At 44.2% G+C, this 14,382-nt stretch overlaps 1 long non-coding RNA gene across 1 annotated transcript in view; it reads right to left on the bottom strand.

Annotated features, from left to right (window-relative positions):
• Positions 1 to 10,284, bottom strand: part of LOC146890379 (uncharacterized) — a 29,092-nt gene extending 18,808 nt beyond the window's left edge. The window contains exon 1 of the long non-coding RNA XR_014998731.2: positions 10,148 to 10,284. This is a non-coding gene — a long non-coding RNA (uncharacterized LOC146890379). The remainder of the gene's footprint in view (positions 1 to 10,147) is intronic.
• Between the last annotated feature and the right edge of the window lie 4,098 nt (positions 10,285 to 14,382).

Below are 14,382 nucleotides of genomic sequence, written 5' to 3'. Positions count from 1 at the left end.
TAGCTCATTCTTATTCTTCAATACAGTGAGAATGCAGCAGGCCACATATTTAAGAAGAGGGAGTGCGTTCTCACCACCTTTAGAAAAAATCTAAATGGATTTACACTAAGCCACTAAGATACTTTCGAGCACCAGGCGGTGGTGGTGCATGCCTTTAATCAGGCCCTCATTCAGGAGAAAGAGGCACTCAACTCTGTGAGTTCGAGGCCACCTGGTCTATAGAATGAGTTCCAGGAGAACCAGGATTATACGGTGAAACCCTGCCCAGAAAAACAAAACAGAAACACAGCAACAAAAAGATGCTTTCAGTCATGCTCCTGTTAAAAAGTATTGCCACCATTTTATATTTCAGTTAAATATCACAAGTTGATGTGAAGGAGGGAGAAATGTAAGCTTGACAGTAAAATATTTATGTTTCAGAATTATTCATGCCTCTTCATTTGGAGACCCTTCTCTATGTATTTCTGCCACAAGTGTCAAACTAAAATTCTGGCCTATTTCTCTATTTCTGACTCTTCAGGAGAGGAGATTTGAATTGGCCAAGCACTAAGTTGAAGGCTTCTAAGATAAATCACATGGTGTTTATAAATCTCATCACTTCAAAGGCAAGAGAAGAATGTTTGTGCACTTGGCTTGTTACTAACCTGAGGAGAAGGTTGCCCCGGAGACAACAAGACTACCTCACAGCCTCGGGGTTTGCATACATCAGAATAAACAACAATTTGGACATAAATATAAAAGCAGATAGTTCCCAGCAAGAACTACTGATTTTCTGCTGCCCCGGTCCATCTATCTTTGGGCGAAAACTAGAAAATCTGCTTCCTACCGTGCATCTAAATGACTCCAAAGGGTTGCAACATCATCCTTTGATGTTCAGATAGAAGTGAACAGATTTCTATTAGAAAAGATGGGAAGTATTTGAACTCCTCAAATAGACATCTCCTGATCTGACATCACATCGGAAACCCGTGGACCAATGCACTCACAGCCTGCTCGCCTACCAGCTTCCCCTTCCTGAGCAGGGCCCATCATTCTTTACTCCGCTTCCTCAGAGCTGCTGGCTAGAGTTGCAGGGCAGAAGATGCACTGAGCTATGCTCTTTACTGACCTCCTGCTCAAGGCCAAGAGGTCCTAGACACTACCCTGAGATGAACATTTGTTTTTAAGGATAGTCAGAGATCTAATCTGCAGGAGGTGTTCCAAACTCCATAGGTTTTGAACTTTTAAAAATGAATTGTTGTTGTTGTTGTTGTTGTTGTTGTTTAATTATGTGTCCACATACAGGTGCATGTGTGCATATAAGTATAGGTGTCTGAGAGGCCAGAGGCCTCGGATAGACAGCCTGGGTCAGGAGTTCCAGGTGGTAGTGAGCTCCCTGACCTGGGTACCAGGAACTGAAAGCAGGTCCTCTGAAAAGGCAGACAACACTCTTGACTATTATTGCACCATCTTTCCCTCTGCCCAGTTTAAGCTTTCAGACTGGGGGTCTGAGTCAGGAAGACTGACAAACTTTAAAGCAATCTTCATAGACACTAAAAATTTAATGTTGTCTGTCTGTTTCTCAACAGCTTCTCCTATAATGTCCCACAGAGAGATAGTTCATTCTCTTCCCAACGATCCCTTTCAGTTCTCGCTCATCAGTTTGGCTTCCAGTGCCCCAGACCGTACCCTATCTTCTGGAGCTATAGAAGTCTTCTATGTGATCTCCGTCTAGAATGTGTATTTCCTTCAGCCACTGATACCTACACCTATAAATTAGCTTATGTTACATAATGTTCCTGGGGAATCTAGATCAAGCAATAATAGGCCAATGAAAAATTCCACCCAATCCATCTTGGTGAACCAATGAATTCGTTTGGGTTGTGTTCAGGAACATGTCGATAACTTACAGGTGGCTGAGGCCAGAGAGTACCCCTCCCTGCCCCAGCAATGTTAGAGACAGTTTGTGAGTCTTCCCTCTCAGCCCATGTGGGAAGGTTAATGCACTCAGCCTCCTGAGGGCCTCATGCTGGTCAATCAGAGATGCTCTGACTCATGATGGGGAAAACGTGAAGGAAAGAGTCACATACCTGTTCATTGTTTTTGTTTTTTTTAGAGAATAGGGGAACCATTTTCTCCCTGATTTCCCCCATGCTTTTCAAGGCATTCTTTGTTCGCATTATAAGTTCACTGTTGTTCTCAGCACATTAATAATATTTTTAAAATAAACATATACAATTACATAACAGATGACTATAAATATGAAGTCTCTAAAGAGGAGCATTAATATGGTTTTGCAAGAAAATGTTTACAGCTTTGGTAACGCAGTGGATAGAGGAGCTGTTTGCACAATTAAAAACCATTTATAAATCAAAATTAGAAAAGAGGATCTCAGTCCTGCTAATCTCCCGGGCCTAGATAAAGAATGGCATTAACTTTTTTCTTTATGATTCTATTTCTCACTTTTATGACTATATATTCCCTTTAAAATTAAAAATAAAAGCTAAAGGTATAGTAAAGTGTAAAGGTTCCCAAGAAGGAACCACTCTTCGGCTGTAGCAGGAGAAAGAGCGGGCTTGACCTGCCCTCCTCTGCGACAGTCATGTCTACCTCTCTCCAGGAGGGAAGCAGTCTCCACCCTGGTCTTTGTCAGCATCAGGTTCCTCGGTTTTCCCAAGAAAATACGAATTTCACCCCTGAATCCGCTGCTGCAGAGTATGTCCTTCATCACCATCATGGATGATCCGTGTCTGAGCCGTATCTTAGAGAACACAACCTTGAATTCTGCTCAAAACAACTAAAAAGCCCGAGATTTGATGTGTGTGCAGGGGGATGGCTGGAAGAACTCCCAGGTGGCCCTGTATGGGCTGGTGCCCGTCAAGGAGGGTGGGGGACTCCAATCAGGGAGAGTAGGGACCCCAGTAGATCTCCCAGAAGGCCCTCTATGAGTTGGTGCCTGTCGGGGAGGGTGGTGAGGGCCAGTATATCTACCAGAAGGCCCTCTATGGGTTAGTGCGTGCTTGCGGGGACCCCCGTAGAACTCCCGGGTATAGTCTATTTCTTTGGCCCTTGACATTTCATCCCCAAATCATTTTTCTTTTATTAGCATGTGACGATGTACAGAATGATGGGTTTTCATATGTGTGTGTACTCCGATTATATTCTCCTCACTTTCCCCTCCTCCCCCAAAGTCCCTTCTCTGTCCCCAGCAGTGATCCTCCGTGGTCATACTCTTCCACACATCCCAGACTTCAGATGTGAGAGAAAACGCATATGACTTTTTATGTCTGCCTTACTTGAGATGACAGCATTCAGCATCATCCATTTTCCTGAAAATGGCAGCATTTTGCTCACCTTCGAGGTTGACTAATACGCCATTGTGTGTATGCACCGCACCTTTATCCGCCTGCCGGAACCCAGTCCTTGAGGAACTGTGAGAGAGGCTCCCTCAGGGAAGAAAAGCAGAGGGCCTTTACCTCAGGTGTGTTTTGTGCCCTGGGTTGTTCATGGATGTGATTTCCTGCCTTTTGTGTTAAACATCTACATTGAATTTATAAGCCTGTTTATTCTTATTGGGTGTCAGAACATGGCTACAGACCCCAGCCTGGCCAGTGTGCCCTGAACCTGGATACGACCTTCTGCCTTGCTGACACACTTTCACAGAGACCATCTATAGTATGTACCAGGCATTGTGTTTAAATCGGTCTGTCCTGAGAACGTGGGAAAGGGCTGCTCTGGCAATATTTAGTATGTGCTTACTGAAGTTTATTCTGAACTTAAATAGCCTTCCTTGGACCATTGCTTTCTTTGTCACATTTGTGTATAAAGTACTGAAACTGGAATAAGGTTGTCTACAGCATTAGACTGTAGTCGGCCCCATTCTTCCAGGCCCTCGGATCCCAGGTCCAGCAAACAAGGGCTGTTTGGTGGAAATCGACACCCACCCTCCCTCCCTCCATTTGTCTCTTGGTGGTTGCTCAGATCCCGCGAGTTACCTGCTGGGAATCGTGTGGTCCTAAGCATGGTTGTGCTGATAACTTCTATTACATACATACTGATTTTGAGTTTTTCATGAGTGGTGTATCTGAATTACATAGTTCAGATTTTAGCCTTAAACTGACTGTCATAGTACCTGATGAGTTTACGTTCCCACCAGCGGCCAGCAGGGACTCTTCCTTCTGCACATCCTTGCCAGCATGTTTGACGTCTGTTCTCTTGGTGACCGCCTTTCTGATGGTCGTGAGTTGAAAAGCCAGTGGAGTTTGGTTCACGTTTCCAAGGTGGCTAAAGGAACATTTTTATATTTACTCATTTACTTGTTTTTAGCTTTTCAAGATAGGGTTTCTCTGTGTAACAGCTCTGGCTGTCCTGGCACTCTCTCTGTAGCCCAGGCTGGCCTCAGACTCACAGAGATCACCTGTCTCTGCCTCCTGAGTGCTGAGATTAATGATATGTGCACCACCGCCCGGCTAAAGGAACATTGTAAAACAGGTTTGGTTGTCATTTGCCTTCCTCCACTTGAGAAGTGTCTGTTCAGATGATTTGTCTGTTTACTGATGGTTTTTCTTCCGGTGTTTAGCTTTGCTGGGGCTCTCTGTATGTTCTGCATAATAATCCCGTGTCCGGCAAACAGCTCAGGAGTTTTTCACCATTCTGGGGGCTGTGTCTTTAACTCTACTAATTCTTCCCTTTGCTGTATAGAAACCTTTTAATTTCAGACAGTCCCACTCAGTAGTTACTGCTAGTGCATACAGAGCTGCTGGGATGCTGTCTAGAAGGCGCTGCCCACGCCTGCCTCTTGAAGTGCTTTCCCCACTTTCTCCTAATACCTTCAGTTTCCATAGTCTTTGATCCATTTAGACTGCATTTGCTGTTATTTTGCATTTAATTCCTTTATACTCTAAAATTAAGTTCTATCCCATAACCACATTATTGAGCTCCTTACAGAATTGCTTTTAATGGGGTTTGTTTGCCCACATAGCCACCGGTGTGCACTGAGAAGCCATATGTAACATCCTTATGAAACCCGCTCGTATGCTAGATGTTAGGATGCTGTGGGGAGTGTATTCGCTTGACTGCATCTTAAGAGGAAATTCTCCTGGCCAAAACCCACTATTATTCTTTGAAACAATAAGTCTTTTAAAAAAACACTTCTATGTACACTGTAATTTACACTTACAAATTATATAGCAAATACACTCCCCTGTCTTTGCCTCTGTTAAGCTATAGGCAAATCTACAGCATCGCTGTCATAAGGGTTCAGGTATGCATATGCATGTGGTATGTTGGTCCCTGGGTTTTTCCTGGATCTAATCCCTTGCAATATTTTTAAATGTTTTATATGTTCCTTCAAAGAGTTCTGGAACAAAAAAGATGGGGAATATGTTTAAGAATTAGTAATAAAGAAAAGAAAGAAAGGAAGAAGGAAGAAAATAATGCATGCATGCACACAGGCAGGCAAGAAGGAAGGAAAAGGAGGAATAACTCAATGGGAACTCCAGGCTACAATTTCACAGAAATGGAATATGGAGAGGTGTTTGGCTTTTCCGTGTTTCTAGAACAGCCCGTTGTAATTTACAAGGCACGGATGTGCTGAAAACACAGGAAATGGAAGACTTTTCTCAGCTCTTGGTTTCAAGAAGTACGGTGAGGGTCTAAGTCTGAGGTACACGTGCAGTTTCGAGAGGGCTTACTGTGGAGACTTTCTTACAGAACTGACCAACATCACTGAGGGACCATCAGGGGCATAGGAAAAAGTGGTATCTTAGGCACTGTTCTATTGCTGTGAAGAGACACCATGACCAGAGCAACTCATACAAGGAAGCATTTAATTGAGGGCTTACTTCCAGTTTCCGAGACTTAGTCCATTATCTAAACAATAGTGGCAGAGACCACAGAAGCAGGCAGGGGAGATGCTAGAGAAGAAGCTGAGAGCGACACCCTGCTCCACAGGCAGGGAGGGATAAAGACACTGAGACTTTTGAAACCTCAAAGTCCACCCACAGGGACTCATTTCCTCCAACAACGGGCACCTACTCCAACAAGGCCACACCTCCTAACCTTCCTAGTCCTTCTCAAACAGTGCCACTCCCTGGTGACAATCATTCAAATAGAGGAGCCGATGGGGCCATTGTTAGTCAAACCACCGAAGTGATTTTGTTCTGTTTATGTACCATCTTCAAGTTTATGTTCTGTGTCTTTCCATACCCTGCATTGATAGACTCCTGAATGTGGAAAACTAAAGATAGGCTAAACATCAGAGCAGAGAAGTGTGGACTGTGCCAGAAAACCAACAGGCGACCATGGAATGGAGGCTACCTCGTTCGTGGCTTGTAGACGGCCTCTCAGAAGATCTCCGCCATTTCCTCGACCTCCTCCTGGTCCTCCAGGATTTCCGTCATCTGTTGCTGTTCTTCAGTACGATATTGTGGTGTCTCCCCTCATCTGTTGCCTTTTTAAAATTTTCATTCAGTGTCATGCTGTGGTGTCCTGACCTCCCCTGCAGGCAGGGTTTGAGCTCTTCCATGCTTGTAAATTGCCCTGAGTTCTGTGCTAACTTCTCCTGAGTCGCAGCACGGGGGCAGAAGTCTGTGTGCCCTAGCACCACCCAAGTGAGGAGATAGACTCATTAACCTAGGACTTGGAAGGACATTTACAAATGGAGCAAATTCAGAAGGCAGCGAAGAAATCCATGCGGAGAGAAAGGCCCAGAGTCCATTCCCAGAGTGGGGAGGAGTCGGTTCCCTGGGTCACAGGGGACAGCACAGGAAGCCCCCTTCGTTAGCAGGAAGATGGCTGCTGAGATGATTTTGACGCCTTAATGGAAAGGAAGGGAGACAGAGAAGTAAAGTTCTGCACTTCTGGAGGCCTTGCTTCAGCAATTGATCTTTAAATATTTGCTGCTCAAACCAATGTCTGGACGGATTTGAACTTTACATTTTATGTTTCTCAAAGGTCATCAAATTAAAAGTCAACTTTTTAAAGTTGAAAAAAGGAGGCCTAGCAGCATGTGCTGATATTACAAACAGTTTAAAATGCATGGCGGTGCCCACTTCTGGTGAGTCAACAATAATTAAATATAAAAGTGGATGATGAGAATGTAGGTGTTGGTCACGCCCAAACACAAAGAGGCTTCCTATAAAATATAGCACGAGAGCGGCATTGCAGAAGCTTGAGCCTCCAGTGGTCGTGCTAGCTGCAATTCAAATAATAATAGAATACTGATTGTAGATGTATCAGCATAGATACTCTGGTGAGACCCATAGAAAAGGGACGCAATTATCCCGTATTTCAAATAAGAAAAGTGATTGTCAGGGAAATTAGATAATTTCTCTAAGATTATACTGCTATAGTAAGAAGAGAAGCGTCGTCTATTAGAATGCAAAGCCGCTTGTAATACTGTCCACAGCCCGACACGGTAGCAAATGCCTGTAATCCTGGTAATCACAGGTAAGTGCTCATTCATGGCCAGCTCGGGCTACGTAGCAAAAACTTTCCCAGGCACAGCAGCTTTGGAAATCAACACGGTGGTTTCTCAGAAAATTGGGAACAACCTTCCTCAAAACCCAGCTATACTGCTTTTGGGTATATACCCAAAGGATACTCGATCATACCTCAAGGACATGTGCTCAACTATGTTCATAGCAGCATTGTTTGGAAACAACCTAAATGCCCCTCAACCAAAGAATGGATAAAGAAAATGTGATACATTTACACAATGAAGTACTATACAATGGGAAAAAAAAATGACATCTTGAATTTTGCAGGCAAATGGATGGATCTAGAAAACATTATATTGAGTGAGGTATCCCAGACCCAGAAAGACAAATATCATATGTACTAACTCATAAGTGGTCTTTAGACATAAAGAAAAGCAAAACCAGCCTAAAATTCACAATTCCAGAGAACCCAGACAACAATGAGAACCCTAAGAGAGACATACACGGATCTAATCTACATGGGAAGTAGAAAAAGACAAGATCTCCTGAGTAAATTGGGAGCATGGGGACCATAGGTGAGGTTAGAAGAGGGGAGAAAAAGGGAGAGAGGAGTGGAGAAAAATACATAGCTCAAAAAAAAACAATAAAATATAAATAACCTACCTAGGGAACAAAAAAAGAAAAGGAGGGGGGATGGGAGGAGGATGAGAGGGAGAAGGAAACATGGAAGGAAGAAAAATAAAATACTGTTCTGCAAATCAGTCTCTATCTGTGGCTGCCCCACACAAGTCCATCACCAGAAGCTGGAATTACAGGGCTGACTTTATTAATCATTTCAAGGGAAGCAGAATCAATCCACTCCCATCTCAGACCTTTGACATTCCAGGTTCCCTGACTATGCCTGACTGGATGAATAAGGGTAAGCTTCTTAGAGATGGGAATTCTAGAAGCATCTGGAAAATTGGCAGTGAATCTGCCCAGACATAAGCCAGGGCTGCCAGATTTCAGAGTTCACAATGCTGAATGCCCAGTGACCACCTGGGATCATCCTATTTCGGCACGAATTGACTTAGATCCCTGAAATCGCTTCTCCCGTGCAGATGGCACAGGCAGAGAGAAAAAGCAAGGCGCTTAGCATGAGCGCCTACAGCAGGTCCCTCAAGAGGTCGCTTAAGCCCTGCATACCCACTGCATGAAGTAACACGGAAGTACATAGCAGCTGATCTCCACTCCGTGCACTCCAATCCTCCCGATACGATCCGAGCAAAAGCCAGTTTAGTGCCGAGTCTTTAAAACCAGCTAATCTCCCTGTAACAATTACAGAGTGAGTCTTAGGCTTGGGAGCTTTGAAGGGCAGCTGTCTGAACTTTCGCACACCGGGGTGTTTTCCTTTCATTTAATTTTACAGTTGCTTTGTATCTTTGATAAGCAATATTGGTCTTCCTATTTAAATTCCCTTTTTTAAAAAAAGTCAATTTAAGAAAAAGAAAGTTGGTTAATAGGATAGATTTGGAGAGTTTACCTGGATGTGCTGAGAATTATGGTAGTGATATGCATCAGTACGTGTATGTAGCAGCGACGTTAGCGTGGTATGAAGAAATAGTTTTGAAAAGCTTTTACCTGAGATAGAGAACAGTTGCTGATGATTAATTTAGGAATCCAAGGGCGGCTAGCCCAGAGGGCAATTATTCTAGGGGCCACCAGAGGGCAGTGCGTCAGCAACTTTAAAACATTGAAATAGCATCAGGTCGCCCCAGCTTAGGCCCCTGTTCCCCCAAGAGTGGTCGGCAGAGGGCAGTATCAACACCAGGGTGACAGTTAGAGAAGCCGACTCTCCAGGTCCCACAGAAACCTGGGGAGCCCCAATCTGCTCTTCAGGAAGTGCCCCTAGGTCACTCGGGTGTCTTTGTAGTTTGGAGACACTGAGTCAGACTGAGGTCCGGGACGTGAGCGGAGCTCTTCCCTCTTTGCGAATAGGACTGACATGTCTATGCATTCGGAGAAGTGGGTTCTACCTGTGGGTTCTACAGTCACACTGCTCGGATTCAAATCCAACTTCTTTCTCTGACAACGTCGCTTGCTCAATAAATGGGGGTTTCCAGCCCTCAGAAAGGGGTTTGGAGGATAGCTGTGCAGTAAAGCCTGCACACAAGAGTCATTTGGATGCGGGGAAGCCATTTTCTGAGTCATTGTGTCTTTGTTTCTGCCGTCCTTTACTTTGCTGGCTTCAGCAACTCCCACAAACACAGGTGAGATCATCCCTGCTGTATTCAGTGAGCTTTCCGGGGTCGGTCCCCATGTATTGGTGTCTGCTGTGTGTTCACAATGGAGAAGCAACTCACTAGTGTGGGCAAGAAGGATTTCACTTCCTAATCATTTTATTGACTTCAGAACACAACACACACACACTCATACACACATGCATGCACACACACACACACACTCATACACACATGCATGCACACACATACACACACTCATACACACATGCATGCACACACACACACACACACACATTCAAAGCAACAGGAGCAAAGCGTAGCTGTGTTCCTGGCCTAAAACATCCATAAGTTGTTTCAACCAAATATTAAAAAGGACTCTCATACTTTGAGATGTGGCATTGACACCCCCAAAGAATTCTTCAGTATTTTCCCCTTTAATAGGTACAAGGACCAGAAATTGGACAATGAGTAGAATTCTCCAAAGTGTATAAAGTCCAGGGTCCCTACCTCCGTGTGCATGGCTTCACCACCATTCACTTCAGTTGGATTTACAGTTGAGTGCCTTCCCGTGGAGTCCTGGGGCCCGAGAAGAGGAAAGGAGAGAGGAGTCTAAGACTCCAGGGTCCTGCCCTTGGAACTTCCTGTGGCGACTGCCAGGTTATTCTTGTCATCCACTTGTAGCCAGGATACTCCTCCCTCTTTTCAAGCATGCACTTCACTTGATTTTTTTTCATTTTCTCTTCTCATCCAATCAGCACGTATTTGTGAGCACCTCCTGGGTACAAGCACTGTAGAAGGATAAGCAAGACCTTCCTAATGCTGAGAGCCTTTAACATACTTCTTCGTGTTGTGGGGACCCCCAAATATAGAATTATTTTAATCACTGTTTCCTGACTATCATTTTACTGCTATGAATTGTAATGTAAATATCTTTGTTTTCCAATCGTCTTAGGTGCCCCCTGTGAAAGGGTCTTTGACTCCTGAAGGGGTCACAACCCACAGACTGAAAACCACTGCTCTAGAAAGGATTTCAAAAATGTGAATGAGGACACAGACAGAGAACAGCCCAACAAACATTATTTCAAAGTCCCAGAGAGTCGATAATTTAGTTTAAGTGAGGAAAGTGGATAGCTTAGAGTCAGCCAATAGGCAAAGACTCTTGGGCTAGTTAAGAATGTTATGACATTTCTTCCAAGCCTTACAGGGGAAAGAAACAACAACAAAAACCTCTAATTATAGAATAACCAAGAAAAAAAAAAAAACCCAAGGCAAGATGGAGTTTGGTGCATTTGAGAAGCCAGAAGAATTGGGACGCCTGTTGGGAGCTGGTGGAGGCAGAGCAGGACCTAAGAACACACACTGATCAGCAGTGAGGCAGTGGCTGCCCAAGGTGTGGGCACCTGAAGATGTGAGCCCAGAGGCCGTATGACACACTATGACCTCTCTTGTTTGTACTGCCTAGAGTAAGCTAAACGCTGTAGGGAAAGGAACCCGCCTTCAGCTGGTTGACTGGGGGTTTCGCTGATGCTCAGACTCGCACCTCTTCACTGAGTGCAGAAACAGGCTGCGTCTGTCCCTTTGTGTTGGATGCTTCACCGTGAGTTATTTTCGGATGCTCCCTCATGGTGACTCTTGAAGAGGGCATTACAATGTAGAAATCAAGCCCACTCACGGAAAGTCTCAGATATTAAAATTTTTAGACCTAGCAGCCACTGTTATAATTACCTTCCGTTGTAAATCTGTTTTTTCTCAAAGCGCCATCATTCTTCATAATGAGTTCCATAATTTCCCCCTAGAATATGACCCATTTCGGCTGAAGTGCTGAAACTAAGCGCTAGCAGTTGATCACTGTCTGTAATTTGCATTGCTCTTTATCCGAGAAAATATTCCTTCTTATTAGCCAGATTGAGACCTATTATGAATGTCAATGTAACTTAATTAAAGCATAATATTGATCATAATGCCACTCTCCAGACTCAAATGCCCTTCCCAGTGATGCTTTCTTACCTAAACCTTCGCTGATGAAGTACGAAAATAAATCAGATGAAGGCATTTTTGATGAGTTAGGGAGATTTAACCAAAGTCTTTCTTAATGAAAAACTAATAAATAGTAGGAGAAGACTTGTTTCTGCTAAATTATACACACGAAAGGACTTCAATAAAATAAGAAAGGTGTTTGCTACCTTTCTATCTGGCTGTCAGGCAACATTTATTAAACTCTTAAGTACTCAGTTCACTGTGTGCTACAAATGTTAGCCCACACGATGAGTTCATACTCTAAATTTCCCCAAAGTCTGTTTATTATTGTTTAAAGTGAACAAAGCATTAGACAAAGTTTATGATCTCGAGTTCCTGGCTTTGTATTTATGTATCTAATGATGCAGAGGAAACCGAAGTGACTTACTTCTCTAAACATGGAGATGATCACAATTTTTTTCAGAAAAGAAAGCACCCATTTTTTTGGGAAAAAAATAATAGATTTCTGGTTAAGCAGGAAAAGGTTCTAAACTGGGTTGGTGTTTGGGGAATGTGGGGCGATGGGGTGAGTGTCAGGACGGTGGAGTGTGGAATCTCTTCCCATTTAAGGCTCTCTTCTGTGTAAAGGGGACGCTTCAGTTTATTTGGAGACTCTTGGTTGGAGTACTGTGTAGTTGTTCCAGAAATGACTGAGTTGTCATCACCTTGGAGTTAAACAGAGGAAGAAAGAGGTGACTCCAATGTGAAAGAAAAGGTGACAACAGACAAGACAAGGAGTCCCTGCTGGCGATTCCCAGAGCACTTAGATCTATGCTGGTCTGGCCAGTCTCCTGGAATGAGGACCTAAGGGAAATCTCCCCTGGACTAGAAGTCTGTGGACACTCCGCTTGCACGGAAATGCTGTGGGTACCAACAGCAAAGAACAGCCCACACTGGGTTAAATAGCAGCTGGGGACCTCGGGCTCAAAATGCTAAGATTCTGCATGAGTAGGTCAGGAGGGTCTCTCAAGACACACGTTCTTAAGAAGCAGTTCTTTGAGTCTGTTTGCTATGAGACAACAGGATGGAGTCACAAGATGGCTGCAGTGTCTCTAAGGCCACCTGCGTCAAACTCACATCCTTAGGATGTGAGAGAGAAGCAGACCCCTTCCCAGCCGGTGTCCAAGGACAGTCCCGGTGATGGTTACCAGTGATGGTCACTACCAAGCAGACGGGCCTGCAGGGCCTAGTCTGGGTTCACTGGGGTGGATATGACATGGGGGGAAGGGGGAGGACTGTGAGGAAATCGTGAGGATGGTGGAAGATAATGTTGAAGACCTTTATAAAACCTCGCTACATCTCAGAATTTAGACATCAGGAGCAGTTTAAGGTCTATAAAAAACATTGCTTAACTGCTCAAGAGAACCCAATTTTAATTCTCTTCCCATAGCTGTTATATAATGAAATTATTTTTTTTAACTTAACCATATCATTTTCTCCCAGTGTTAGTCAGACCCATTTAATCTATATTGATAGTATTGTGTTGTTGTTTCTTAGAGATGAGGCCTCACGATGTAGCTCAGCCTAGTCCAGGATTTAGACGTCTTCTGCCCAGGCCCAGTGACAGTCGCTTTAAATGAAGCTCATCATACTCATGACTGAGAATTATTGCTTCGACCACACTTTGAAAGTTTTGGAGACAAAATGGACTCATGAATTCTCATCAACATAGAAGCCGGACACTGGAAGAATCTGGAAGTCTTGCAGTAACGGGGGTCTGGGCCTTAGCTGTTCCATCTGCATCAGAATCTAAGGCCAGCTGCCAAAATACGATGCCAGCCGTGCAGCAGGGAGCCCAGCTGTGAAACTCCACAGTGTTGTCCTGGCCTCCTTCTGGGCATCCTTGCATCCTTGCGCCGGTTCTGCAGGGCTCTCCCAATAAATACCAAAAGCCTGAGTAGTGGGAACTCCTGCCAGCAGCTCACAGCTGGAATGATGCTTTAGCCAGCAATGTTTCCCAGATGTGCGGACTCTGTGCTGGGACATCTGCTGGGAGCGGGGAGCGGGGTAGATGTTTATCCTGCTCACTGAAGAGGGTGCGTGGCAGACGTCCTTCTGGATACAAACGAACATAGGAATTCTGTTGAATTTGTTTTACGTAGTGCTAACCTGGTGAAGAAAATAGTAGGGACTCTTAGAAAGCAGGAGACCTCAGATATGGCCCCACATCGCTTTAGAGCGTCTCCTTTCCTTTTAGGTCAGCGTGCAGAAGGGATAAGAACGTTATATGTTTGTATGGCCATTTCAGAACCTGGAGTGCTACTATAGAAAGACCTGGGAGTCCTTTGCTTTTTGATTCCCTTTTGACTTGTGCTGAGATTTCCCAGCTCTCCCGAGCTACACCTGGTAGAACTTTCTTTATTGTCAAATTAGCAAGGCCTTTAAAGACTAAAAACATGGGCATTTGCATTTTAAAGTGTGCTAACCTCCTTGATTATGAGCGGAGCCTGGAAAACAGGAGAAAAGTCGGTGGAAAAATGCATTATTTATGTGGGTTTGTTTTTAATTGATTGATTTGAATAATTTCCAGCAGGCTGGTGCAGACTGACAGCATATGCTATTTGGTAGCTGCTGTAGCAGGCTGGCTTTTCTAAAGGAGGGCAGCTTTTCATCTGGGAATGTTGACCTTGGGCAGGAGAATAGATTACGCTGTAAACCCGCCTCTGCAAAATACCTTGCAGGTGTTGAAACCCCTACCCCTGTTCCTTCCTACTTAAAATTCATGT

This window comes from Myodes glareolus, chromosome 21 (assembly GCF_982192425.1).
Source record: "Myodes glareolus chromosome 21, mMyoGla1.1, whole genome shotgun sequence".
In the NCBI taxonomy this organism is placed as follows: Eukaryota; Metazoa; Chordata; class Mammalia; order Rodentia; family Cricetidae; genus Myodes; species Myodes glareolus.
This window is presented reverse-complemented; position numbering and strand designations above follow the sequence as displayed.